At 46.5% G+C, this 27,146-nt stretch overlaps 1 protein-coding gene and 1 long non-coding RNA gene across 11 annotated transcripts in view; one reads left to right on the top strand and one right to left on the bottom strand.

The window, feature by feature from the left end:
• The window catches only part of EXTL3 (exostosin like glycosyltransferase 3), a 132,273-nt gene that overhangs the window by 62,644 nt on the left and 42,483 nt on the right, over window positions 1–27,146 (top strand). For 4 of the 10 annotated variants that reach the window (XM_052691297.1, XM_052691241.1, XM_052691272.1 and 1 more), the window contains one exon: window positions 18,282–18,379. The exons of 5 other annotated variants lie outside the window; for them this stretch is intronic. The gene's annotated coding sequence lies outside the window, so the exon portion shown is untranslated. Of the gene's footprint in view, window positions 1–14,236; window positions 14,316–18,281; window positions 18,380–27,146 lie in introns of those variants that run through there. One more of the 10 variants, XM_052691262.1, reaches the window with a different exon arrangement.
• On the bottom strand, window positions 184–27,146 carry LOC128085998 (uncharacterized). Its single transcript, XR_008209196.1, has 3 exons — window positions 26,984–27,146; window positions 6,179–6,271; window positions 184–441 (listed from the first exon to the last, which is right to left on the bottom strand). It is a non-coding gene; the product is annotated as an uncharacterized LOC128085998 (long non-coding RNA).

Genomic DNA, 27,146 nt, shown 5'->3' with positions numbered 1-27,146 from the left:
GGAAGTGTTCAGGAATCATGGGGATGTGGCACTTGGGGACATAGCTTAGTGGGCATGGTAGTAATGGGTTGAGGATTGGATTAGGTAATCTTGGAGATCTCTTCCAACCTTACTGATTCTATGAAAGCTTAAGATTTTGGGATTAAGGGAAATGTAGAATTCATTTGATCTGTGAGCATTCATTCACATGTGTGCATTGTCTCCAAAGTTCTTGTTCCTTAATTACGGCTTTGCTGTTGGTGCTGGGCAGCTCACTGGTGGACAGTGTTGAGAAGCATCCAGACTTGGCTGAAGCTTTTCACAGAATCACAGAATGGTTGGGTTGGAAGGGACCTCAAGGATCATGAAGCTCCAACCCCCCTCCACACGCGGGGCCACCAACCTCCACATTTCATAGCAGCCCAGGCTGCCCAGGGCCCCATCCAACCTGGCCTTGAACACCTCCAGGGATGGACGGGGCATCCACAGCCTCTCTGCTGTTCCAGCACCTCACTGCTCTCATGATAAAGAACTTCCCCCTGACATCCAACCTCAATCTTCCCTCCTTCAACTGAAAACATTTCCCCTAGTCCTGCTGTTATCACCCCTTTCAAAGAGTTGATTCCCCTCCTATTTGTAGGCTCCCTTTAGGTACTGAAGGCTGCACTGAAGTCACCCCACAGCCTTCTTTTCTCCAGGCTGAACAAGCCCAGCTCTCAGCTCAGCCTGTCTTCATAGGGGAGGTGCTCCAGTCCCCTGATCATCTCTGTTGCTCCTCTGGACCCTCTCCATCAGCTCCCTGTCTTTCTTGTACTGGGGTCCCCAGACCTGGACACAGCACTGCAGATGGGGCCTTACAAGGGCAGAGTAGAGGGGGACAATCACCTCCCTGTCCCTGCTGGCCACCCCTCTGCTGATGGAAGAGGCTGCAGTTGTGCCTCTCCACCCTGCAGCAATCCCCACAAGTCTCCTGCACTGCCTTTTACTGCTGTTCTGCCAAAGAGTGGGCTGGTGTGCATTGAGCCTGAACAAATGGTTATTTTGCATGGTTAGTTCACGTGTTTGCAAAGTCTGTTTCATGCTATAAAGCACTGGGCTTCATTTCTGATGAGCGGGTGTTGTGCGTGTGAGGAGACATCACACCACCAGCTGGGGTAGAGGAGGAATCTGCTACTGGAGTGTTGAGTCAGAAGTCATGGCTGGTGTTTGGGAAACTTGGCTTTGAAAAGCTGGCAGAGGTTCTTGGCTTGCAAATGGGAAAAGATAACCCTGCTGGGCTTCCTGGGCTTAGAAGTGGTGCTGTGCAGGGTCTGTTCCTAGAGTTTGGTGATGCTGCACATTGTGAAAGAGGAATGGTGGGCATCCTGGGCTGCTCTTTAAATTAGTCAGCCTCTGCTTAGCTTTCTGTTATGAAGGAGCTATCACCGAGCCTTTTGCAAAATCTGACTTTGTACTGAACTTCTGAATTTGACTCAAAGCCATAACTGTAAAAAAAAAAAAGCCAAAACAAACAGATGAGGGCCAACCTTTAACTTCACACCTTCCATAGATGTGGAGTCAGGTGTTGGGGTGATTTGGGGATTTCCCATACTCCACCTTGCTGCAGTTCTCTCTTCACCAAATCCAGAGGCAATAGTACCAATTATTTTAGCAGCACCTGGGGCGGTCTTGGAAAGCCCCAGCAATGCTGTATTCTTAACAGTGAATTTCTCAGAGCCATTTCAGAGCTGTGGGAATTGTACACAGCAGGAGCCCAGGAGGAGGCAGTGTCAGATGCTGTGCAGCACAGTAGGTCAGTGTTGCCAAGTGGTACTCGTGACACCCTGGAAGCAAAGCACAGCTTTGTCTGTTCTCTGACCACTGCAGAGTTGTGCTCTGCCTTCAGACTGGCGCGTGATGGTTGACATGATTGCGAGGCAGTGCTCTGCTGCCTTTCTTCCAGGGATCTGGCAAAGCTCTGAGCTGTGAATCCTGTAACTCAAACATGCTGTGAGTAACTCGTTGGATTGCTGTGCTGCAGGTAGGTTTGGATACATAAAGCGAGGTGGGAGTGTGCATACTGACAGTGGGTTTCCACTTCTGCATCTTTTCTTTCCAGATTACCTCAAAGATGAGCTAGGATAAGGTGCCCAGTGCCAGGATACATTCAATTCTAACAGAATTTCAAATGCCAAAGCTGCATTACCAAAGTACAAGAAATAAGCACTCCTCTCCTCCTTCCTTTTATTCTTTTCTTCTTGAACCATGCAGTTTGGGGTTGATGGAAGAAGAGAGGCCAGGAGGGTTTCACAGAGAGTTCTTGCATGCTCCTGGCGTGTCCCACTCCTGCACCCAGGTTTTATTTTGGAGTTTGAAAGCTATGAAATAATTTAACCCAGACTAGCAAGAGATACTGGATTATTATTGTTACTTTTTTTGTGTCTCCTAAGTCATCGTTTGAGACCATCAAGAGAAATTAGTTCCCAGATTAAGTTCCGTGGTAGTGTGGGGCTACAGGCATGGCTTGGCACGAGCATCTCCTTGAATTCCTATCCAGGTGGGATGGTTGAAGGGACCAGATGGATCAATTCTGTGTAATTAAGTCCTTTGGTCTTGTTACAGGCAAATTTGTAAGATGCTTTACGTCCTTCTGAACAGGAAGTTGCTCTTGATTACATTCGTAGCCTCAGTTGCTATTTGTAGCATTCTGTTCAGATCCCCTGTGAGTTCCTGAGGAATGCTGCAAACCGGAGCAGACGAAGCGAATTCCCTGAGGTTGCACGGAAGGTCTGAGACACAGCTGGGAATAAAGCCCCAGTCACCCAACACCCCTCACTGTGACTGCTGTACAGGAATTTCCTCCTGCGTGCTTCTAATAGAAACTGCAGGGCCAAATTAAGTGGACAGATTGCAATCGCTGCTGCTGAGCTATCCCAGCTGTAGAATTACTGCAGCCCTGTGCTCTTTGCTACTAATTTGGGAAGTTTGCTGTCTTTTCCCCTTCAGTGCTCCACCTTTCTGCATTCCAGGCTCCTCGTTGTGGGAAAAGAGCTCAAATGACCATGAAGAGCCCAGATGTTGTTTCTGGGGGGCAGGAAGCACGAGGCAGCTACCCCTGATTTGCAGAGCTAAGAACGAGGAGGATATTAATGTCCACCTACATTTGGCTTGGTGAGCAGATAAAGGAGGCACATAGAGCAGGCAGGCAGCTCGCTGGGTTTACTTCTCAGCATTTCTTTTTATTGTTCTCCTTACAGGAGTGCCTGCAGGCCTGAAGGGAAGTCAGGCCTCTGTTAGGACATGGGCTGGGCATGAAGTGAATGTGAGATTCCAGATGCTGTAGGTGAATATGAGATTAAGCTTGTATGGTGAGCGATAGGAAGGAAGGCAGCAGCTGTGTGACACAGGCCAGCAATAAACATGGTTTTATAAGGTTGAGATTGTGCCAAGAGTTATGTTGTTATCTACTCCTGGCTCAGTGATTTCAAGTCAGCAGTAGTGAGTGGGAGAGCACACATGGGCTTCTGGGGGACTGGAGAGTGTCTGGATGCCAATGTCTCTCATTATGGGAGGGCTGGAGAGGGTAGGGAACAACACGATCAAAGTACCTTTTGTTCCCTGCAGCATAGATTATAGTAATGTTGCTATGGCCACAAATCTTCCTCAAATTACTGCAGCCAATTCATGAATTTCCTTTTTTATTACATCTTAATGTTGAAAATCAGCTAGGCTGCCAGAAACCTCTCCCAAGGAAAGCTCTACTGTTGGCAGTGTTGGGAGCTGCACCCGAGCTGGGGGCAGGTAATGAGTATTGCTGTACAAGGGGGATGCTGGAAGGAGAATCTCTTGCTGGTATAATTTTGGGATGCGTTTGAGGCCGAAGTAATTAAATTAATCCTAAATATCTAACTGCTCACTTACATCCCATGACTGCTTATTAATTAGTTACTCTTGTCTCCAGGGTTTTTGGAGTACCAGGGCAGCTGAGCCGTAGGCACTCTGATCCTGTAAGTGTATCCTGCTCTGCTCTGCTCCCTGCGGTGCTTTCTCCAGAAGCCTGGGGGCCAGGCAGCTTCCTCATCCCATGCACAGCAGCAGGGTTTCCAGAGCAGGGCTGTGACATCTCTGGCAATGCCTCCTGCTGCCGCAGTGCCTGCAAGGCTTTATTTTATCCTTCTGTCTGCAGCTTTGCTCGCTCACAAAGGAGCTTGTACTGTACGGCGTGTCTCAGGCAGCCCAGCCAAACAAATGACCCTTCCTTCAGCCTTCAGTTCTTTGAGACCTGAGCACGAGGGGGGTGAGGGACTTCTGTTTGCTTTTCTGCCTGTTCTCAGTCAACCATTCATTCCATCTCTCCTGAAATCACTCAGCCAGCAGAACTCCTGGCTTTGTGGGTGGAGAGGAAAGGAGCGGGGAGAAAGTTGGCTTTGGCTGTTCCACAGCTTTCCCCACTGGTGGTTTGGAGATTCTCACGTTTTGGGATGCTAATGCTTTGTCTGACAGCTCCTGAACTGATCTCTGGGGTTGCATTAGGGCTTTGGGACCAAGCTGTAAAGAAGAGTCTCCTAAATGCCAACCGTTCCTCTGTCTCTGTCCAGTGGCCATGGGCAAATTATTTAGCTCTTTCTTGCCTTAATTTACCTAATTACTGCTTCTTGATATCTAGAGGTTCAGGTAATCTGTGTTGTACATTAAGTAGTGATGGTGAAGCTCTCTTGTCTTATGGTGAAGTAAACAGCAACACCCCTGTCTGCTATGTTTAATGTGGCAGCTCACTGTCTCTTTTAGTAAGTTTATCAGTTTGGTGCCCATTGAAATGTATCCTTGGTGCTTGGTGTCTTCTGAATCATGGGTTAGGCTTTTCTGATGGGAGGGAGAGGACCGAGGCTGGAGGAGCTGCATGAGGAATGGAGCTGGAAGCAGAGGAAGAGAAGGCGAAATGAAGAATGACAGATGAGGAGACAGGTTCAGACTGTAGGTGGAGGTTGTGTGCCATAATCTATTGCACTTTCTTCTTTGTTTTTACTTCCTTCTCCTGCTACTCGTGCTGACGTTTTGAGTTAGTTCCTAAGAAAAGAAAAAAAAACCCCAACAACCTAAACTGCTTTTGCAGCTTCAAAAGCAGGAAATCCTCATTAACTGCAGTGCAGCTTTATCAGCCCATTCTCACACTGGCAATCTGAGCTTTTCCTTCCTTTTTTCCTCTCAGAAAGAGGGCTGATGCATTGGAACAGGCTGCCCAGGGAAGTGGTGGAGTCACCACCCTTGGAGGTGTTTAAGAAAGGGCAGCTGTGATACGTAGGGATGTGTTTTAGTGGGCGATACCAGTGTAGGTGGATGGTTGGACTAGAGGATCTTAGGGGTCTTTTCCAACCTTACTGATTCTGTGATCGAATTCCCCTTGCCGTGTCCCAGCAGGTTGGTAACTGGTAACTTATGGTAACTCCTGGGAGCTGCAAGAGTGGCTGGAGAAGTCAAGGCTATGTGGACAGAGTTGGAGCACTCCAGCAGCCTCAGTATTGCGGAGGTCTTTTGTCCCACGTCCGTGGCAAGTTCTTTCATTCACCCAACAAAGCGTTAGTGTTCTCCTGCTGGATTTGACAGAGGAAATTTATATCTGGTAGAAGTCATAAAGAATCCCTTTTCCCACAGCTGACTTCCTAAATGACTTCTCTTTCCCCTGTGTGACATTTTTTGCCATTATACAAAACTATTTATATGAAGTGTCACAAATGCGCGTTGAGAAAGACCACCTCACCACCCTTGTGCCACTAAATCATCTTCAGGGCTGCAGGACTTGGTTTTGCTCTGAATCTTTTATAAAAATTTCCTGTACTGCTCCCTCTGTATGCCATCAAATGTAGATAATGAATACTGCAGATCCTCCTTTTGAGTGCATGGAGGAGGAATGGGGATGTTTTTCTGGGCAAAGCATCATGAGGAGGTATTCCCCAGCTCTGTTCGTGGGATCAGTGTTCAACATTCTTATTCTGTATTTCAGCCCTATCACCATGATCTCGATTGTTCTGAAATTACTTATCTGAAAGAGACAGAGGTTCATTATGATAATTTGCTTTTCACAGAATCACAGAATGGTTGGGTTGGAAGGGACCTCAAGGATCATGAAGCTCCAACCCCCTGCCACATGCAGGGCCACCAACCTCCACATTTCATAGCAGCCCAGGCTGCCCAGGGCCCCATCCAACGTGGCCTTGAACACCTCCAGGGATGGACGGGGCATCACAGCCTCTCTGGGCAGCTGTTCCAGCACCTCACCACTCTCATAGTAAAGAACTTCCCCCTGACATCCAACCTCAATCTTCCCTCCTTCAACTTAAAGCCATTTCCCCTTGTCCTGCAGTTATCTCTCCTCCTGTTTGTAGGCTCCCTTTAGGTACTGAAGGCTGCCATGAGGTCACCCCGCAGCCTTCTTTTCTCCAGGCTGAACAAGCCCAGCTCCCTCAGCCTGTCAAATCATCACATTAAATATCTGTAACTAGTATTCTTATTATGGTCTTGAAGTGTCCTGAGATTTTTAGCATGCAGAAGTGAATCTGGACACCTGCACTTTCTGTTGTGGTTACCTGAGTTGGGAGCATGTTGCTTACGGATCTCCTTCAGTGCCCCATCTAGCAAAGGATGGGTTCAGGGGAAGCCATGGCGTGGCAGGGAGATAGCAACCACTGAGAGCTTTCTGTCCCTGGGATTGATGTTACACTGTTTGAAAGAAGCATTTGTAATCACTTTATAAAAAGATCTATGAGTACAGGATAGACCCACTGGCAAGATCAACCAGGAGCACACGTCTGGAGAGTAATTTGGGGAACAGGTGTGGGATAAGGTGGTGCTTCTGCTTCTGACTGTGCTGCCTGAAATCCTTTGGAAAAAGGAAAACTTCTCCAGCATGGTGAGTCCTGCTTGTGTTGACAGCACAATTTTTACTCTGTTATGAGATCCTGTTACAACCAAAACTGTTCTCCTTGTTGGCCTCTCTAAAATGGCCAAGGTGGTTTTCTCTTCCATCAGGCAGAGTGAAAGCTCTGGTAGTGGTTACTGACAGTGTCGTGGGCTTTGATGAGCTGTGGCATAACTTGATCCTCCCTTAATGCAATGCACAGGCAGTGTTGTTGTGATCAGCTGTAACAGGAGGATCTCTGCACCCAGCAGAAACTGTAATGGAGACTGGAAGTGGGTGTTGGCAACGACACCAAAGAGAAGGGAGGAGGGGAGAGAGAGGGTTTGGGAAGGAGCCAGAAATCAGAGTAAGGGCAGCATTAGGAATGGGATGAGAAGTGCCTGAGGAAGGAATGAGGACAGGTGGCTGGAGCTGCCTGGTCAAGGGAAGGTGACCTGTGCTTTTCAGCCCTGTAGGTGAAACCATTTCTGCGTTTGTCCTTAACAAATTAGGAACATGTGCCATCTCTGCAAGGTAGCGTTCAGGGCCAGGCTGGATGTGGCTCTGGGCAGCCTGCTCGTGTGGTTGGCGACCCTGCACATAGCAGGGGGTTGAAACTAGATGATCATTGTGGTCCTTTTCAACCCAGGCCATTCTATGATATGCAGATGGTGCCAGATTCTGCCTTTGCATGCTCTCAGAAGTAAGTAAAGACCCTGCTTCATCTCCCATATCTTCTCCAATTCTGTTCATTTGCAAGTGCTTGACAAAAATACTCTGTTCTTTGTTGCCTTTCCAGCACCAGAACAAGCATGAAGGGATGAGCCAGACTATTGTCTGCGTTAAGCATTGATGATGCAAATTAAAAGCTACATTCAAGCTTTAGTCGTTGCTTCCTGGGAAAAAGCTGTGACTTGGAAAGTGTATTAGAGCCACGTTACATCTATATGGGACACTTCAAAAAATAAAATAATCAATTTGCAGAAGCAAGCTATTTAGCTCCGAGTCACTGGATTAGCACACTGTGAGCAAGGGAATACATTTCCCACTCCAGCTGCCTGTGTAGATGCCTGGAGCTTTGTAAGGAAATTTTCCACAGTCTGATGCACGCATTGTAGAAATAAGGGCAAACTTTGCTGCTGTTCTGAAACTAACTTTTCTCATTATTTGAATCTTTGACCAAAAAAATGTGTCAGGGTTTGTGCCATCATGTCTGAGTCTTCTCTGAGCAATGCACGGAGCTGCCAGCCTTTCAGTGGGCTCAGATTTCCTGAAGCTTTGCGTGTTTTTAAAAACAACAACAACAACAACAAAGTATTTTTAAGGTTGAAGTTGAAATGGTGCAGCTTCCATCTGGAAACTGTTGTAGTTTTAATTTGGAAAGACATACTATAAAATGTCCCATAAAACCAGATTGTCCTTCCCAATGTACTGGCAAATGATTCTCATCAGCCTCTTCAGGCTCTCTGCTTTCATGTGTTTAAGCTCCAAGGTATGTTCAGGGAGAGAGTTACAGTGGTTTTCAATAGAGGGTCATACATAAATTTGCACTTGGGGAAGATTAATACAAAGGATGTGTTAATAACAGCAAATCGGAAGTCCTTGCAGATTTTGCAGCGCTTGCTGTGTGCAGGTAGCTTAGTGACCATAAAGTTGCTGTCTGGTTTTGCTTGTAAATGAGATGTGCTCTGAGGGCTTCCTTCTAACCTGGGAAGCTGTAGACAAGCACAAATGCTCCTGCTTTCCTGTGGAAGGCAGCTAGCACATAAGTGTTGGCCCTGGGCTAACAGTGTTGCAGACTGACCTTCTGTCTTCTCTTGCTGTTGCCTTGCTGTGGAAGCTGCAGGGCTTAAGAGCGGGTTGCCAGGAGCTCACCAGCTTGCTAGTAGCTTGCTGCTGTCTAAATGCATTGGTCAGTTTACTGGATGCCAGCATTTGTTCCCTGATTTTGTGTTGTTGATGTTCATTGCATCTTCAGCTCCTTCCAGCACCATTGAGTTTGTGGTAGAGAGGCAGGACTTAGCACTGTAAGACCTTACCAGGACATTTTCCTAAGGGCATCACGGATTTCCCAGGCCTTGATTTGATGTTCTTATCCCTAAGCCTTACAGAGCCCATGCTTCTCCATCACCCTCAGGAAGATCACTTGCCTGAGTCATTTCTCTTTGATGGGACCTCATGGAGATCCCTGCTGCCAAAAGGAAGGAGCCCAAAGGACCAGCAGTGTCAGGTTGTATCTGCATCCTTCACAGAGCTCTCTGTCTCTTTGTTGTATGCTCTCAGTGCATTTAGCTCAGCTGCCCCTGGGTTTGTGCAGTATGGGATTTCATGGGCCGTGGATATGGAGAGGCAGATACAGGCAGCAAGGTGTCTGGGAGAGTCTCCCTGCTGTTTTTCATCAACCCCTGAGATACCACAGGGTGTGCAACTGCTCACCATCTCCTTTGTCCCAAGCTGTACGTGTTTCAGGGATTGCTGGAGACTCTAAGAAAAAAAAATAACTGCTTTTGAGTAACATGAAATCCTGATTATGGAAATACTGTGTATCACAACAAGCATTCATCTTCTGCTCGCTCAGAAACCCTGCTGTGAGGGATCCATGCATGAACACAAGGATGCTTAAAGAGAATTTTGCTTAAATGCACTTGTTAGGATGCTCATGTGAAACTGGTACCTTCGTGGCTAAAATCAATGGTTTTGCTTGCAAGGCAGCGTCTGTGCTGAGTAACTTTTATGGATGAGCAAGATGTTGAGATCTTTATCCAAAGGAACATGTGTCCTTAATTAGACAGTGCAACAAAACTGCAAATTAAGGTAGGTAATGAGAGAAAGGAGATCAATGCAGATTCCATCTGGGAAAGGTAAATGGTTTCTAAGCATCTTCCAGCCACAATTTCCCTGTGGGAATAGATGGTTGTTGATGTAAAACCTCTCTGCTGTTTGGCCAGCAGTTTGCTGGTCGGTGCAGTTGGGGCTGATGGAAATAGTCATTATTAAAAGCTTGGCAGGTGCTCTGTGTTTGAAAACCTTATTTTCAGTGGCTTCTATTTTGTCAAACATCGTTTCGGCGAGTTGTCTGCAAAGGGATGTGCTGCTTGGGAATGCTCCAGTGAAAACAATTCAGCTGTTGTGGAGAACGAGGCTGAGAAAATACACAGTTCTTACACTGAAAAAAATAAAACTGAAAGCACAGTGACCATTTTTTCCCTTCTAAGCTGCCTTGCCCCTGCTCTTGGGAGCAATGACTTGATGTTTGGCAGATGTCTCTTTTGCAGTTCCCATGCAAATCCACCAAAATTGAGCCAATTTGGAAATGTGCTGGGGAATAGGGGCAGGGAGTTGGAGCAGGAGAGAGAAAAGCTGTGTTGCTTAAGCACTGCTGAATGCCTCCCTGGAACTGGATCCTCTCCTTGCTGCTGTTGCAGTGTGTGTGATTTTGGGAAGCTGCTGGAAGCGCGCTGTGAGAGTATCGTTCTCAGAGCACTGGGTGCTTTTTGGAGACCCCGTATCTGGTTGTGCAGGGTTAGTGGGGCTTGTGCTCTGTGTGTGTGAAAATATGTATGCGTGTATGGTTGTATGCCGGTGAAGGCAGTAAAATGTGTATCTGTATGTGGGTACATTGAGATCCGAGTCATTTCTAGGTTAGTAGAAGCTGCTGTTCATGGAATCACGGAATCACAGAATGGTTGGGTTGGAAGGGACCTCAAGGATCACGAAGCTCCAACCCCCTGCCACACGCAGGGCCACCAACCTCCACATTTCACAGCAGCCCAGGCTGCCCAGGGCCCCATCCAACCTGGCCTTGAACACCTCCAGGGATGGACGGGGCATCACAGCCTCTCTGGGCAGCTGTTCCAGCACCTCACTGCTCTCATGATAAAGAACTTCCCCCTGACATCCAAACTCAATCTTCCCTCCTTCAACTTGAATCCATTTCCCCTTGTCCTGCTGTTATATACCCTTTCAAAGAGTTGATTCCCCTCCTGTTCCCAGTCCCTCCCTACCTCTGAGCCTCATAAGGCTGAAAGAACCCCCTTCTCAAATTCTTATGCATAGATTGGCTGGTTTTCTAAGTTAATTTTGTTTAATGGTCAGTAGACAATCAGATTTATTTTTAAGGGTGACTTTTCCCACTTAATTCATTCTTCCATAGTGAAAAGAAATGGGCTGGATTATCCTGTGCTTTTAAGTGGGAGTGTGCTTCCTTTGAACTTGTGGTATATCACAGCTGTGAACAAGTTCAGTGCTGGGTGGCTGGGCCGTGCCAGAGCTGTTGAAGGAGGTTTAAGCCCTCATCTCTGCTCATTTCTTTACCAGTATGAGAAATAAAAGTCACATAAAGGCTGTGATAAAGCTGCAGCACTGCAGATGTGATCACAGTAGTTCATAGTAAGTTTGAATGTAGTAATTCGTAGTAATAACTTCATCCTGGCTATTCTGATGACCTTCATTGAGTGCAGAATTGGTGCTGAGAAAATCTGTGGGCTTCAGAAAACCGATGGAGTCATAAATCATTATTAGAATATGATAAATGGCTTGGAGTAATCCAGATGACTTTATGAAACCACCGTTCCCACAAACTGGATTTGAAGCATTCCAGGACAAAGGCTTTGCCTGGAGAGATGTGGGCACTGGGAAGAGGTTTGGGGCTTGTCCCAGTCCACCAGCCTGCTCGAGTTCCCAGAGCGATGGTGCAGCAGTGAGTAATGCCATCTATGGATGTACAACTAGGGGATAGGGAAAAAGGATGTTTTTACTTCCCAAAGCTGATTCCATGGGGATACTGGTGAAGTAGCTTCTATAGCTCTTGTATCCGTACTTTTAAAATAGACATGGGAAAAGCTAAAGAACATGTGCAGAGAGCAGCAGGGCAGGGGAGAAGGGGGAGAAAGATCTGGGCTTGAACTTCTTAAATCTCCTGCTGTGTCTGGAACAAACAAAACCGAACTCCCTTCCTTGGGGAGAGAGTGCTGGGTACTGCCAGGTCTGCTGGAGGGATGAGAAGTTTGAGTGGTTCAGAGTGGGAAGTTAGGAGATAAGCACTGCTGTGATTGGGCATTGGAGGAAATGACCAGGAGGGGATGGATTCTGTCTCTTTGGACCAAGCCTCAGTGCTTCTTTGGAGGTCCTGTGACTAAAAGGAGATATTTGGGCTCATTGGGAGACACGCAGCCACACTTTTATCTGTGGGGATGCTGAGATGCAGAGATGCTGAATCTGTTCTGCTCATGCAGAAAGCCTGTGGCATGGTCACAAAGAAAGGCATGGGATGTATCAATCCGGTGTCACAACGCAGACCACGTCAGGAGGTGGCTTCTGAACAGCTCGTGCCAGTACAGTTCTGCATTGAGACACTGCAAAGGCGGTTTCTGTTCCCTTTTTCTGGGGGCAAAATCCCTTAGCATCATTTCTGCTGTGAAAGCAAAACGCCGTAGTGAGAGTGATTTTTGCACAGGAGGATGCTGGAAGTTCTTGCTCGGACCACTTCCTTTTGAATAAATTTCCACAGCTGACGGGAAGCTTAGGAAATGTTCTCAAAGGGAAGTGCTGCTCCTGTGTGCTTTGCTGCATTATCTGTCTGCAGCGCAGGGAAGGACTTCTGTGCAGGAACAGCTCTAATGTGCCTCTTGCTTTTCTCTGAAGCAGCTAATTTACCCCTGCTGAGCATCCCTCTGCTTGCATGCTAATTATTCATGCCACCCAACTGCTCTAATGTGAAAAGGATGTGTGATATCTCCAACAGGGGGTTGGATGACTTTGAGTGAAGCAGCACAAGCCAACCACAGAGGACCTTCATTTGAAGATCCAATGTTTATCCCTAAATGTCTTCTTGAGCATAAGCAGTAAGCAAATGGCTTCTATCTGAAAGTTCTTTTCTCCTGTGTTACAAAGGATTTTTTTCCTTGGCTTTTTCTTCTGCAAAAATAAATCCTGGCACTGTTCTGCTTCTTATCCACCTTATTTCTGCATGGAGCATCCTTGTGCACTTGTCCTTTATCATATCAAGCCCCACTCTCTACAAAGCTCTCATCATAACAGCTCAGTTGGCTGACTGGAGCACGTGGAAGGAATTGAGGGATTGTTTAGAGGAGAGCTTTGTCAGTGTGGGATTTCAGTGGTCACTTGGTCATTTAAAGGCACGTGATCAAGAGTTGTGTCTCTGTGCCTCATCGTCGTTCTGGCATAACAACAGGCACCCCAAATGGTCCCTCATTTCTAGTTCTGTTCTCCACATTCTTTTGCAGAGTATTAATATGCTGGGAAGTCTGTGTGCTCAAACGAGGCATAAACAATTCAGACAGCAAATGCTATAGTCCAAGTGTAGTTAATGGGCCCAGATGGTTATGTTGCCAGTTTTATGTGATGTTGCCTGCATTAGCCTGGAAAACTTTCAGCTCTTAAATATCAAAGAGCTCTATTTAATATTTTACATTGTCCAAACTTCCACTGGACTTTTGCATCTCCTTAATATCATTTAGTACAGCAGAAGCTGGAGGGTCTGCTGTAGGTTCAACAGAAATATGCATCTACCTGAGTGCAGGAGAATGGGCTTAAATAGCCATGCTGAAAGCAGGTTTTAGATACATAATAGCATGTGGGACAATATGGAAAATAATGATGGTACAGGCAGGTGAGTGAGATAAAAAAGCAGTGTGGATGAAAGCCTTGAAAGAAAAGAAAATAGGGAAGCAAGTGGATGTAATTGTCAGGAGAAGATGAGATGAAAGCAGATTGTGTTGGTTTTGGTACTGAAGGGTGAAAGTAAAAGCTTTTCAGTGGATATTGAAAGGAGAAGTGGAAAAAAATGGTCACATTTAGCAAGCTGCAGAAGAAGGAGGTTAGAGGAGAGGACTGATACATCCAAATATTCCACAATATTGCCATTAGGTTTCTGCTTTGCTTTCCCTAGCTCTTGGTAAGCACATTGCTCACGGCCACCTGGGACTGCAAATTCTCCATCCTCAGTTCTTGCTGGATGGAAGGTGAGCTCAGCTGGGTCTGCATCTGAGGTGCTGGGTTTAATTTCCAGAAGGATCTTGTTTACATTGGAAATTTCCCATCTCCAACACCTGTTACAATCATGAAATCTTAAAGGTTGGAAAGGACCTCTCAGATCCCCAGGTTCAACCCAACCCACCCCACCATGCCCACATCCCTCAGTGCCACATCCCCACGGTTCTGGAACACCTGCAGGGATGCTGACCCCCCCACCTCCCTGGGCAGCTGTGCATCACTGCTCTTTCAGAAAATAATTTTTTTCTGATACCCAGCCTGGTCCAACATACTCAATGGCTTAGCTTTGCCTTAAGCATCCATACTCTCTTGTTATTTTCCAAGTGATTCTCACATGTGCATAAGCTCACTGGTATTCCTTCTCTGCAGCAGAGAGCTGCCTTCCTCCCATGGACAGCAGCATCCAGGAGCTGGGTTAAGGCTGACAGCGGTGTGAGCAGCAATGATGGTGAGCACGTCTTTGTGGTGTGTGCCATTCTCCTCCATCTGTGCCAAATGCAGCCCTGTTTGCTTAGCAGAATAAATGAGAATTAAAGACTGAAATGCAGTTTAATTCACATGCATTTTTTTAACGACAAAACTCATGTTTCGAGGAATGGAGGGATGCCTTATCCATGAAGTATATAATTCTATGCAGATTGCTGTTATCTTCAAAGACCTTTAGGAGCTTCAGCTCACCGAAGGCCAGCACATCAAAGAAGTGTCTTGGAGTGCAAACATGCAATGTACAGATGGCACAGGGGTTCATGAGGCTCTGAGCCCATGGGTAAGGAGCAGGTACTGCATTACTGAGCCACCATCTGATAGGTGACTCTCTGCATCAGAGGTGACCTGAAGCACTTTTAATGCAGTAAAAAATTGCTTCCAGGCTTAAGAATCACAAAATCCCATGTCTATTTGCAAGAGCCATCTCTGCTTAAAAATCCCATGCTTCACAAAGCACATTCTGTTTGTTCCTACTGACTTCACAGGGGCATCTTCGGCTCTTGCTCTGGGCAGTGTGGAACAACTCTTGGTGCAGTGTCTGCACGTGCAGAGGGTGACATGGAGGGACCTGCAGCACACTAGGAGCTGACAACAAGCTATTTTCCAATAAAGCAGGCAGCAGCATCATGGTTGGGGTAGGGGTTAGGGGTTGGGTGGTTTTATCTTGGAGTTGCTCAGGTTGTTGGTGTGGGAATTTCTTGTGGTTGAAAACTGCACTGAAGCTTCTGTCTCTGCAGGTCAAGTAAATTACCTGTAGGGCATCAGATCCTGCAGAAAACTTCACCTTCATAACAGGGACACTTTGGAGGCAACAAATAAAGCTGCCTTTTGCCTTAGGATACATAGGTTGGGTTCTTGCTTCAGCTCAGCGGTGTAATTGAGATGGTGCAGACAGCAAGGCTGCCTCTTCCCATGCCCCAGGCAAGCAGTGACCTGGGTTCAGCTGCCTTCTGTCTTCTTCTGAGTTAAGATTCAGTGGTGCTTCCACTCTCTCCCAAGATACTGCGCTCTTCCCTTTTCCAGGTTAGTTCTCATTATGGGATGTAGGAGCGAGTGCTGTGCTGGTCAGGCTTGCAAGGGATGTTGGAGCAGTGTGATGTGCTCTGCCCAGCAGAGCTGGGTAGGGCTGAAGATCAGCATCCCTTTCCAGCTCCAAGCACTTGAGTTGGTGCATAGCAACAAGTTGAAGGGATAACTGATGCAAATTAAATCATTTTTTTGATTGTCAGCAGTGAAGAGTCGAGCAGAACCCCTGTGTGGTGCGTGGACAAAAAGCAGCTGCCTTCTGTCATGGGAATCTTGAAAGCATTTCTGCTTGTGCCAGTGCTGTCTGAGTCTTTCCTGGCCTAGGTCTGAGCCAGTCATGCTGCATTCCAGCCTCTGCCCTCTTCTCTGGAGACTGGCACTCAGGGAAGTGGCATTACTGCACCTGAGCGATAGGGCAGTAGTGGGCAGGACACACCAAACCCAGTTACAGCCTGTTCCATCCCTCTGCAGTCCATCCAATGGAGAGCCCATCACACGCCTCGGCAGATCCCACGCTTCATTTGTAGCCTAGGGGAGGTGAAGTCAGCTGTGTTACCGTGTCACAGATGTGTGCAGGGCTGCAGAAATCAGTGTTTCCCATGTGCTGTGGAATCAGCTCCCCTTCTGTCGAGCACAAGCAATATCTCAAAGGCACATCTCCAGGGGAGCACTTTGGTAGCAATCTGCAGTTGTTGGCTCTTGTTCTGTGTGTCCAGTCAGTGCTGTAAAGGCTGCTGGTTGCTTTTTTTTTTTTTTTTTAAATTAAATGGCAGCTTGCTAAGGGCCAGGTATTGTTGTGACAGTACCTCTCAAGTCCTTAAGCTGCTTGAATCACTCCAAGGAACCAGCAATAAAAGAGCTAGACTAAAATGTATCCCACAATGTCCTTCACTTCTGCTGACAACTGCAGTTTAAATTCCTGATGCAATCTTTTAGCATAGTTGGCTTGTAAGAACTAATAAAAAATAAAATGTAGCCGTAACAGCTCCTTGCTACTGCATCTCTGATGGGGAGTGGGGAGAGAAACAGCCTTTCTTTTAGGGTGAGCTGGTGGTGGTGTAATACTGCTGCTGTTAGTATTGTACTCTGGTCGCTGTCACTAATATATCTTGTAAGTTTTACATTATGTGGTAAACAGAGTTTGTTAGAGAGGAGGCATTGCTTTTATTGTGAGGTGTTGTTCATCCCATGAGCACCTTTGTGTTAGAATTGTGCTTGAAAGACTCAGGAGAGTGATTAGTTGGGATGATGCAAGTTTGAGCATCGCATTGAGCAGTGGGTTAAAAGGTGCTCACCATTCGTACGTGTCCCCATTCTTAGGTCCTTTGCCCCAAGAGCAGTGTGTCTTGAGTTTCATGGACCCGGAATAAACAATGACTTAAAGAATTAACCAGTATAGGTTTTTATTTTGTGAACTGTATGCATTCAAAGCTTGCACTAAAGCTTTGCCAGCTAGCACAGTGTGCAGGTGCTGGACTTGTGTCCTGTTGCTCGTGGGTTTTGCAGGACTTGTTGAAATAAAATCCTCAGCTGTGGCTGTTGAGTAACACCATCACTTGTGGTTTCTGAGGAACTCTGGAAGGAGTTTGCAGATCTGGGAGGAGCTGGGATTGGAGGGGCCATGGCTATTAGTTCCTGTTTCTGCAGACACCTTGTAGCCTTTTGCAGATGGAAACATGCCATCCCTTGCAGCTTGCAAGAGAGAAGAGCTCCCTTTGCAGCGTGTTTACTGCTTCTCAACTCAGAGATGCAGGAGCTTGGGAAGCATTTTGCCAGCTGAACAGAAGAGAATGGAGGAGCTTCTATAGGCAGCTGCCAACCTCCATGCCAGAGCCCAGCAGCAGCCACCAAAGCTCCTTTCTTGTCCCTGACAGCAGAGCTTAGGCAGCGAACATGGAACACGTTAGCAACGGTAAGGGTGGGAAGAGGGAGACTTGGGATGTGCTGCTTGTGCTGGCTGCCAGAACTGTGTAGGAGTATGAAGGCAGGATGGGCATGGCCCTGATCCATAGCACTTATGTTCTGAAACAAAAGGGAATGCCACATGCAGCAGAGACATCGGCTGCTGAGCAGCAGTCCTGTATCCTCAAGCTTCAGTTAGCAGAAGGTACTTTGTTTTCTTTCAGTTTTCTGTATGTTTAAATGATTATTTGCAGCAGAAGTGTCTGAAGTGGGTTTTGAGCTAGGAAAAAGGGATGAGGAATTACTGGGAGTCGCTGGACTTGAATGTGGATCTGGTGGTGGAGTTCCTGGGGTGTTGTGGAACAGGGCAGGGGATTTGTGGTGCTCCCCTGGGCATTGAGGGAGTGAAGCAGCTGCCTTTTTATGGTGGGAAATGGTTCAATGTGTGTACTCCAGAGCTGTTGGCTGCCAAGTGCTGTCGTGGAAGTGTTTTATGCTAAGGGAGCTGAGAACACATTGGATATTAGGAACAGTTCCTTCTCTGAAAGAGTAATAACGCACTGGCACAGGCTGCCCGGGGTGGTGGTGGAGTCACCATCCCTGGAGGTGTTTGCTGCAAGCTGGCTTTGTGCTGATGGAGCACAGAGCTGGTGACCTTCATCTCCTCCCATTAGCTATGAGAGACTTGAAATATCCTTTCTTGTTAAGAGCCTGGTATTTATGAAACGTGCCGGTCGCTTCTCGCTGTGCTTCTGTGGCTATTCCTCCTGGCTTGGGGCATCGTGGCACCCAAGGTGTCCTTTGCTGTATGCCTGTTGCCATGGCTCGTGTCCTCCAGCCCAGTTCAGCTCCATGGGAGCTTTGGTGCTTCACGAATCTCTTCTGGAATGCATTTTTTTAGCCAGCATGCTAATGGGCAGCATCTCTTGCACAATGCCTCTAGGCAATGGGTAATGTGTTTCTTAAGTACATATGGTTCTGTTTGTTTTTTGTATTAAAGAGAAGCACCCTTGAGATCAACACTAAGGGAAAGAAGAAAAGTAGTGAAGGATTGATGTGTGATGCAGGACAGCTCTGAGCCAAGAAGCAGTGCAGCAGGTAAGGCACAGCCAAGCTCTGCAGTACGGGTCTGCTTTACACCTGCCATGAAATTGCTGCTTCCCTGCTGTATTTTAACCATCTTCCAAAACATCTCTGTGATTTTCCAGCGCCGTTTTCCTTTCTCACCATGTACATTACAGTAATGGTAACAGATGGGGAAAGCTGGACAGCACCAGTGTGGTGTCACTCACAGCATCTGAGTCAAGCCCTTTATGTGTTTGGCCACCCACTCTTTCATTTAATCACTTGCAATTTGCCAGAAGCCCTAGCCAACTTCACTTGGCAGAGCTGCAGGCAAAGAAGTGATGTTTCACAAGATTCTGATTTCAGCAATTTAAATTCTGTTTTTTTAAAGAAGCATTGATTGTCATGAACGGGCTGAGCTCACTGGCGTGCTGAGGATCCCAATCCTGGCACACAGCTCTGCAGGGAGGTTGGGCTCTGAAATGATGCGTGTGATCTGAACATTTCTTACCTCAACAAACTTCATAGCCAAGGGAGGCTCACTGTGTAGGGATTAGTCCATGGGCTGCTGATGCACAGCTAACATGAGGGTATGTGACTGACAGGGGAGCATGGGCAATCTCACTGCATGGGCAATCTCACTGCTGCTGCCAGCAGCACATTTCTTCTTCCCCAACTTTCCTGTCACTCCTGTAATGAAGCCAGAGGATGGGAATTTGTGTTCCTCACTGAGCTGTGAAGTACTGATGAAACTGCTGGTGGATCTGGGCTTGAACCAGGAGCCAAAGGCTCAAGGGCACTAAAGGGCTGTTGTATCCCAGGCAAATCTGTTGAGGCAGCAGGGTGCAAATAGCACATGAGTTGTTACTGGGAACACAGTTATTTCAGGTTGCCAGATCCAACTCCTGCTCTTAGGAAAACTTGGATGAAATGTAATGGCCTGTGACACAGCAAGAAGCAGACTGGGTGCTCGCAGGGTCCCATCTGCCCTCGAACTGCTTATCTGTGAGAAATCACAGCTGTGTCTCTAATGATGCATGACCAGTTCAAGCCCCTGTTTTGACTTGCTGTCCACAGAGTTGTTCAGGAGTGCTGTGTCCTTGTGTTGAGTTTGGAGCATCTGCTCCACATGTACTTGGGTTGAACTGCTTCCAGCAGACTTAGCAACTGTGTTGGTGACTTCTTTCAGGAAATCCAGCCATGCAGGTAGCATTTAGCTTACAGGATCATGGCAATTAAGCCATAATGGCACTCCTGTAAGTTGTCTTTTCTCTTTTTTTTTCATTTTTGTCCTTTTTTTTTTAACCTATTAACTATCTTCCTATTCCCAGCTGAAAATCTCTACATCTAGGGGATTTTTTCTGCCTTGTTTGAGTGAAAGAGTAAATCCTTTTTGATTTATTCCAGAGCAGCCCCTGAGCTCAGCTCCTGTGAGAGCCTGCTGACTTTGAGTTCAAAAGATCTCACTTCTTTGAGGAAGGCTGTGGTCTTCCATCTTGCCTCAAAGTTAAGCTGAAAGAGAAAATTCTTTTTTTTTTTTCCTTTAGATGGAGAGAAAATAAGCATGGTGTAAGGGAATCAGTTATACCTGCAGCAGAAGAGAACGCCAACATGCAGAATTTCAGGTTAAAATCTGGTTGTTAGCATAGGCTTTGTTTTCAAGCACCTAGCGTGTGGCTCAGTGTATTGTGGAGATAAAGACTTCCTTTTAACACAGTGCTGTCGGCTGGCTGAGATCCAGCCTGTGATCCTTCATTAAAACACCTTTGCTGTTGAAACCCCTGGATTACAGTGCTGGCTAGAAATGGAAGTTCTAGCCCTAATTTCCTGCAGAACTGCTGATACAAGGCTTGGGCTGAGTTCTGCACAAGCTGACTACCAAAATTTCATCTTTTTACACTGAGTTTCACTGCAAGCAGGAGTGCTGCTCACATTCATAACCTTATTGCCTTGTTAATACTTAAAGGAAAAAAACACTAGAAGGCCGAGGATGTCTCAGGTCTAACATCAGGTCTAACATCTCCCCTAGTCTCTGCATTGTTTATCTTGCTGCTCTGTTGTAGGTCTCTGGAGGTGAAAGCTGAGCTGCCCAAACGTGGGCCCTAGCACACACGTGCTGGGCAGTACAGGCTTCTCTTAAATGTGCTTTCTGATGCCTGGCTTCTAGCGTCATCCCATGGAGCAATATCGGTTTCAGGCAGCAGTTATTTGTATCGGCTGATGTCTTCACACAGCACAGGAACTGGGAGGGGTAGGTACCTTCAGGTGCCTCTTATGCTAGACACTGGCTGTGAATATGAGAAGTGATGTGCCCTGCTGACAGTGAGCTGTGTGCCTTGAGATGAGGTGCAGGCAGCTATTTGTGGTGTGCATTACAGGTATGGGTAATGCAAAGTAACTGTGTCAGAGCTATTATGTGCTAGCTGTTTCCTGTCAGGCCCTCCCAGTCTGTATTTATGTGGTTGTTGCTACAGCTGTATGTCTTGAAGGGCAGGGGTCTTTAATATATATATTGATGGATCTTTAATATATATAGACCTTGCTTGTAAAAAAACAGCTTCTTGAGCAAGGTGACCTTGGCTCTGCCTCTAACATGTGCAACCAGCAGTGGAGGGCAGAGCTGGTGCTGAGCAGTGCAGCGAAGGCTCAGTCAGATGTCAGCAGAAGATAACACAGCTTGGGTTGGTCTGAGGTTTAGGTGAAAGTGAGGGGAGAAAAACAACTTTCTTGCTTGCCTCCAAACAACACAGTGATTTGCTGGTTTGGGCCAGAGCAACAGCTAAGCCGGCCCTTGCAGGCATGGACAAGGTCTTGTGTGATGCTTTTCAAGCCGTTCTTATCAAACGTAACATTTTCAGAAACTATTTCCAGGTTCTGTAGTGTGTGGAAGGTAGCAGTGTGTGTGCAAGCACTGTGGTGGTTCTTCTCCCTTTTCAGGAAAAATGCATCTCAAAAGCCAGCTGCATTGGCAGTCACTTTCTGGCATGCCACTGTACAGTAAATCTGCTCAGCTCGGGTCATGATACAAGGACAGGCAATAGGCTGACTCGCTTTAGTGCTGTCACCACTTCTCCTGCTCTCACTTCAGCAGAGAAAAACCACGCATCGACTTTCTCCCACAAGCCCACGTTCTGAGCCAGCAGAAGTAGGAAAATGTTTTTTTTCCCAAATCTAATTTGAAACATGATGACTGGACCGTTCTTAAACAGCTTCCAACTTAACAATAAAGAAACTTCACTGAGTGCTTGGCAGGAGCCTCTGTATGTAATTTAGATCATAATCAGATGCATTAACACATTTTATATGGATCTCGTGGGGGCCAAGAAGATGAGGTGTGCTGGGTAATTTCTTTCCAGATTTCTTTACCTGATTGTTTATTACTCTTGAGGACTTCATTTGTGGTCCAAATGTCACCAGCAGAATCCTGCTGCTTCACGTGGCTGCGTTTAGAGCAGCCAGGAGCCAGGCTTCAAATCACCTCATTGGCATTATCATCATTCTTTCCATCAAAGGAAGGGTGGGGAAAACACAGGAGAAGTGAAGGAGGCAGGGGAACAAAAGCAGGGACCCAGCTCTGCACATTGCTGACCCTGAGCTCGGTGAGAGGGAAGGGAGAGTGCTCGAGGAGCAGCATGCCTCTTGCTGAGTGCTGTCATGAAAGCTGCACGCGGGAAGCTCCCTCCCCACCTTTACACTGTAGCTCTTAGACATAAGTAGCTCCAATTTTATAAAGCTTCTGAAAGCTTTTCGGCAGTCTGTGCAAAGAAACAATCATATATCATTCACGTTGCTTCGTTGTTTTGTCAGGAATCCACCCATGCCAAAAGCATCTTTGTTGTGAAATCTTGCCTTTGACAGAGAATTCTGTTGCTGCTTTGATAAATGATGTTTTGCGTTTCTTTCTGCTCTGTTGGTTCGTATTATACTCTCAAGAGGTGGGAAGTGAAGTTCCTTGACACTTCAGCTTCTCCTTTGTACATCTTCCCACGTATTTCATGGGTATGTATTAAGAGATGCACTGGTGTGGGTGCAGGACCAGGTGGCACATCCAAACCCACACAGTCCCTCTTCCCCTTTTTTTCCAGTGATACTGAAAAGTGGGGCTTGGTTGTAGAGTGCTGAGCTCCTGGCTAAAAGGCCTCAGGGTTTTGCTGTTGTTTGGTGCAGTGTTGTGGCACAGGAACACACAGGCAAACTGCACCCGACAAGAACCCCGTGCCCAAAACAGGTTTGGGTGCAGGGGATCCTTTGAGGTCAGAGGAAGAGCACTGATGTCTGTTGGGCTGGCTCCCTCTTTTTCTTCGTTGCTTCTTTAGTACTTGTTTATCAACAATATTTTGCCAGGAAATGATGATGCTCAGCATCCTAGATTAGCAGAGATCTTAAAGAGACTTTTCCAATCGAACAAAATTGTGATGAAAAGTTGAATATCTGTAAAAACTGGAGAGAAGGGAGTCTCTCCCAGCAGCATCTGCCTTTCCCTGGGTCTTCCAGCTAAGTACTGGCAAGGACATTATTTGCAGGATGTCCTGCCCCAAGGTATAGAAGTTAGAGTGGTTGGGCTCTCCTGAACAAACCCTTTCCCTCCATCTCCTGCTTTTTTGAATCATAAGAGCTTCCATGAAGGCAGACTGATACAAGCCTCAAAGGGTTTGTGCAGCAGGGCAGGCAGGCGTGCATCAGAGGCAGAAAATACCCCTAGTCCTTGACTATTTATAGCCAGCTCACAAGCAGGCTCCTTGCCTCCAGAGCCCAAGTTACTCACTGTGACTGATGTATTCTCCTTAGATTTGCAGCACGCTGTGACCAGCTTGTTCCTACAAGTGCAGGGTGATGGCTTCAGCTGACACAGCTTGCAGATCTACTTGTGCTGGGCTTTAGCTGAGCACGGATGTGCTCTCTTGGTTGAGCTGCAGAAGGGGATCTGAGCTTGCTGGGGTGATGAAGGAAAATGAGTGCTTTGTTTTCCATTTTCTTAAGATCTCCTTGAGCTGGACTTAGGAATTATTGATTTTCAACCTTTGCACCAGAACACTATGACTGTTCAAACAGTTGCTCAGCTGAAACTATTGGATTACCTCTCGCTAAAGCATAATTTGATTTGGTTTGCTGTTTTGTCAAGGCTCTGAAGATAATAGCCTTTCATCTCCAGATAGCACGGATGAAACTGCTGTCTGGGGGGGCTGCACTGCTGCCTTCTGTGAGTTAGCTTGTTTGACACAGGGCCTATATGGCCTTCACTTGTCTTTTTCCTTCATGCCCTGCACGTATCGCCTAGATGGGTAAAGTTTGTTTGAAGGCATGCTAGTGCTGATCTGCTTGTGGTGGATCACAGCTTCTGTATTCTTTTGCACAGTTTGGGTAGCACCCTGACATTTAAGCCTCACATCTGAGGAAAAAAAACAAAACACCTGGGGAGATTCATCAGTAATTTGGAACTTTGTTAAATTCTGAAATACAAGGTGGAAAGTATTGGTGTTCTGATATGTGCTTTGCTTGTAAGGTGTGGCTGGTCCTTCTATATGGTAAGAAGAGCAGAACTTCTGAGCAGGGAGTCTGGAGGAATTCAGGTTTTGTAGCCTAATTTCAAGAGAATATACTCTGCATGCCCATGGGATGCTGCTTAAGTGTCCTGAAGAAGGGCACGGACTTAAATAAGGCAGAATGGGAAACAATAAAACTCTTCTGATGAATGGGAATGGAATAAAAGGTGCATTTTTTATCAATATCAGGCAGTAGGATGCTGGCTGTTGTGTACGTGTGTGACTGCCCTCCACTGGTTGAAATTAAGGTGGCTTTCCTTTATCAAAGCTCCTTTTTTTCCCCCCAAGGTTAGTGCGTGTCTTCAGATTGCCTTTGGAGAGAAGCAGGAGCACTTGAGGTGCAGGGCTGGGTCATCCAGAAGTGGTCACTGTGACCAATCACCCAGGATCTACGCAGTCACTCTGGGCAACAGGGAGCTTTGAGCTGGGGCAGCAGGAGCCTCGTTCAGTGTGAGGGGGTCCACAGAAGCAGAATCTTCACCGAACAGCCAGAGATTGCAGAGAGGAGCAGGTGCTTGCAGTGAGATGGCAGGAGCTTCCAGAGGTTGTAAGCAGCTTGTATTGCTGTAAGACATGACAACAAGCAATCTCATCAAGGTCTGGCAACTTGTGGGACATTCGCCTCAAAGGGAGCATCTCTTGCTATGTAAATCTTTGTTGTCTGTGGATTTTGGTTAGACATCTGATAGAGTAAGCTGAAAGGAAAATTAATCTGAAAAAATAACTTTAGATTTTAGTCAAACTCAGTAGTTGTTCTTTCCAATGGGAACAGAAGAACTGATCTCCCTGGTTGCCTTTCATTATCCAAAAGTGAGTTTCGAGAAGAATAAAGCTTTTTTTTTTTTTTAAAAAAAAAGAGAACAAAAATCCTACTGTCACCTTGAATTCAAAGGCAGAGACTGAGCTGTTGTTTTTTTGTCCTGCTGAGGCAACCAGAGGGAATCCAGTCTGGGATGCACAACTTGTGTACATCTCTGTGTGGGATACATGAAAGGGTTTGGGGAAATAACGATGTAATGGTTGAAAGGAGAGATGGGAGCAGAGGAATCCTTAAAATGTCCTTCAGTGTTGACCCAGCCCATCTAAGCTCAGAGCGTTGCTGTCATGGATTCATATCACCTCCTACAGGTATTAAGTCTTACAACACCACTGAAGCACCTTGAATTTTAATATGAAAGTGGTGTTTGTGCCTTAATTGACCATGTGCTCTCCTCTGTTAACCTCTAGGGAAATGGAGGAGACTTCCTCCAGGTCACCGAATTATAATAGTTTCTGAAGAGTTTGTTTCTTTTTTAGCTAAATGTGAGAGTTCTGTCCATTTCAGATACCTCCAGGGATGACTGCCAACTTCTCTTTGACATTTCTCTAAATCATAGAACAAAGCAGACTGGGAGGGATCTCTGGAGGCCTCTAATCCAGTGTCAAAGTGAAGCTGACTGTGAAGGTAGGTGAGGTTGCTAGAGGCTTTGTCTAGTTGAGGTTTGACCCTGGAGAGTTGGCCACCTCTCAGGCTTCTGTTCCAGTGATTTGGTTTTGCCCTGTCTACCCATTTCTTGGGAGGCTATGGCAAAAATCTTGCAGAAGATCAAGGCAGTCAATACCATCTCCTCTCACCTATCAAGCAGATTGCTTTGTTGTATGTTGCCATTGAATTGGTGAGGTACACTTTACCTATGTATGTCTGTGCTGTTCCCACTTCCCCTTTCTGGCCTGGGCTTCCAGGAAGATTCATTCCATCCGTCCTTGTCAACAGGCTTTAGCTTCCATTTAGGGGCTGGGCAAGATGAGTACAGCCATTCCAGCTGCATTGCCAACCTCTTCATTCCCACAGATATTCTCCAGAGCAAACTTTTGTTATCACAATTAATGCTTGGAAACTTACTGCAGATAACTTTGGCTTCATCTTGACTTGGCTGCTCCAAGGCTTTCATTGTCTTAGCTAATACAGTCTTTACAATTGCTTAGAGACACTTAAGTTGTTAGTGTGTTTGAATGAAGAGATTAATTTCAGGCATCCCATTGCTAAGACACTACCTTCACATTTTGACAAAGTCATGCTTTCCTTGCAAGGTGCAAAGAGGCTCTGCAAACCAGTTAAATATCAGCTAAATGGACTGTAACTCCTGGTGAGCAGTGCTGAGCTCTCCTGCATTGATTTACTGGTGCCAGGCAGTGGTCGCAATTATCTGGGCTCCATGAAGAATCAACAGAGAGGGGTCCTAGGGCACGGATACAGGGAGGTACATCAGGAGTGCCTGTCCTTTAAACACATTACTGCTTGATTTTATCGATGATTCTGCGTATTTTAACCTTTCCGTGCCTCTGTTTCCCTGCCTATAAATTACTTGTCTTCCTTTTGGGTTATTGAGGACTGCTTAGCTATAATGTAGGAAATGCTGTCAAGGTAGAGTGCCAAGTGAATACGAACTATTTTATTTTTAGTGCCTTTTGAATTCTTGGACTTTTTGTCCTTTTATCTGTCTCTCTTTAATCACATGAAATGGAAAGAAACCCAATCACAGCTGTTGCTGGAGAAGAATCATTAGGCTCATCCCGCTGGCTCTCCTGGGGCCAGTGTGGGTTGTGTGGAGTGATGAGGGGTCTTTCACTTCTGACAGCTCTCTTCATCGATCCAAGTGGGAAGGGCTATTTTTAGGTAAATGGACATCAGGCAGTGCTGAAAGAGAGCTGGGATATTTTTGGAAACCCATCAGCGACAGTTTTGGTGGGTCCTAATGCAAATTTTGTCTTTGGTTGGGCTGTCTCACTTTAGGATCACTTTCCAAGGACGTGGGGGTGATTTGTTGAGCTTGTTTTGCAGTCTGAATCGGGGGATTGATTTCAGAATCACAGAATCACACAGAATCACAGAATGGCCGGGGTTGGAAGGGACCTCAAGGATCATGAAGCTCCAACCCCCTGCTACATGCAGGGCCACCAACCTCCCCATTTCATAGCAGCCCAGGCTGCCCAGGGCCCCATCCAACCTGGCCTTGAACACCTCCAGGGATGGACGGGGCATCACAGCCTCTCTGGGCAGCTGTTCCAGCACCTCACCACTCTCATAATAAAGAACTTCCCCCTGACATCCAACCTAAATCTTCCCTCCTTCAACTTAAAGCCATTTCCCCTTGTCCTGCTGTTATTTCCCCTTTCAAAGAGTTGATTCCCCTCCTGTCTGTAGGCTCCCTTTAGGTACTGAAAGGCTGCCATGAGGTCACCCCACAGCCTTCTTTTCTCCAGGCTGAACAAGCCCA

Source organism: Tympanuchus pallidicinctus, unplaced genomic scaffold, assembly GCF_026119805.1.
Source record: "Tympanuchus pallidicinctus isolate F22 unplaced genomic scaffold, pur_lepc_1.0 scaffold1, whole genome shotgun sequence".
Lineage (NCBI taxonomy): Eukaryota > Metazoa > Chordata > Aves > Galliformes > Phasianidae > Tympanuchus > Tympanuchus pallidicinctus.
Note: the sequence above shows the minus strand (reverse complement) of the source record. Positions and strands in the feature narration are given on the sequence as shown.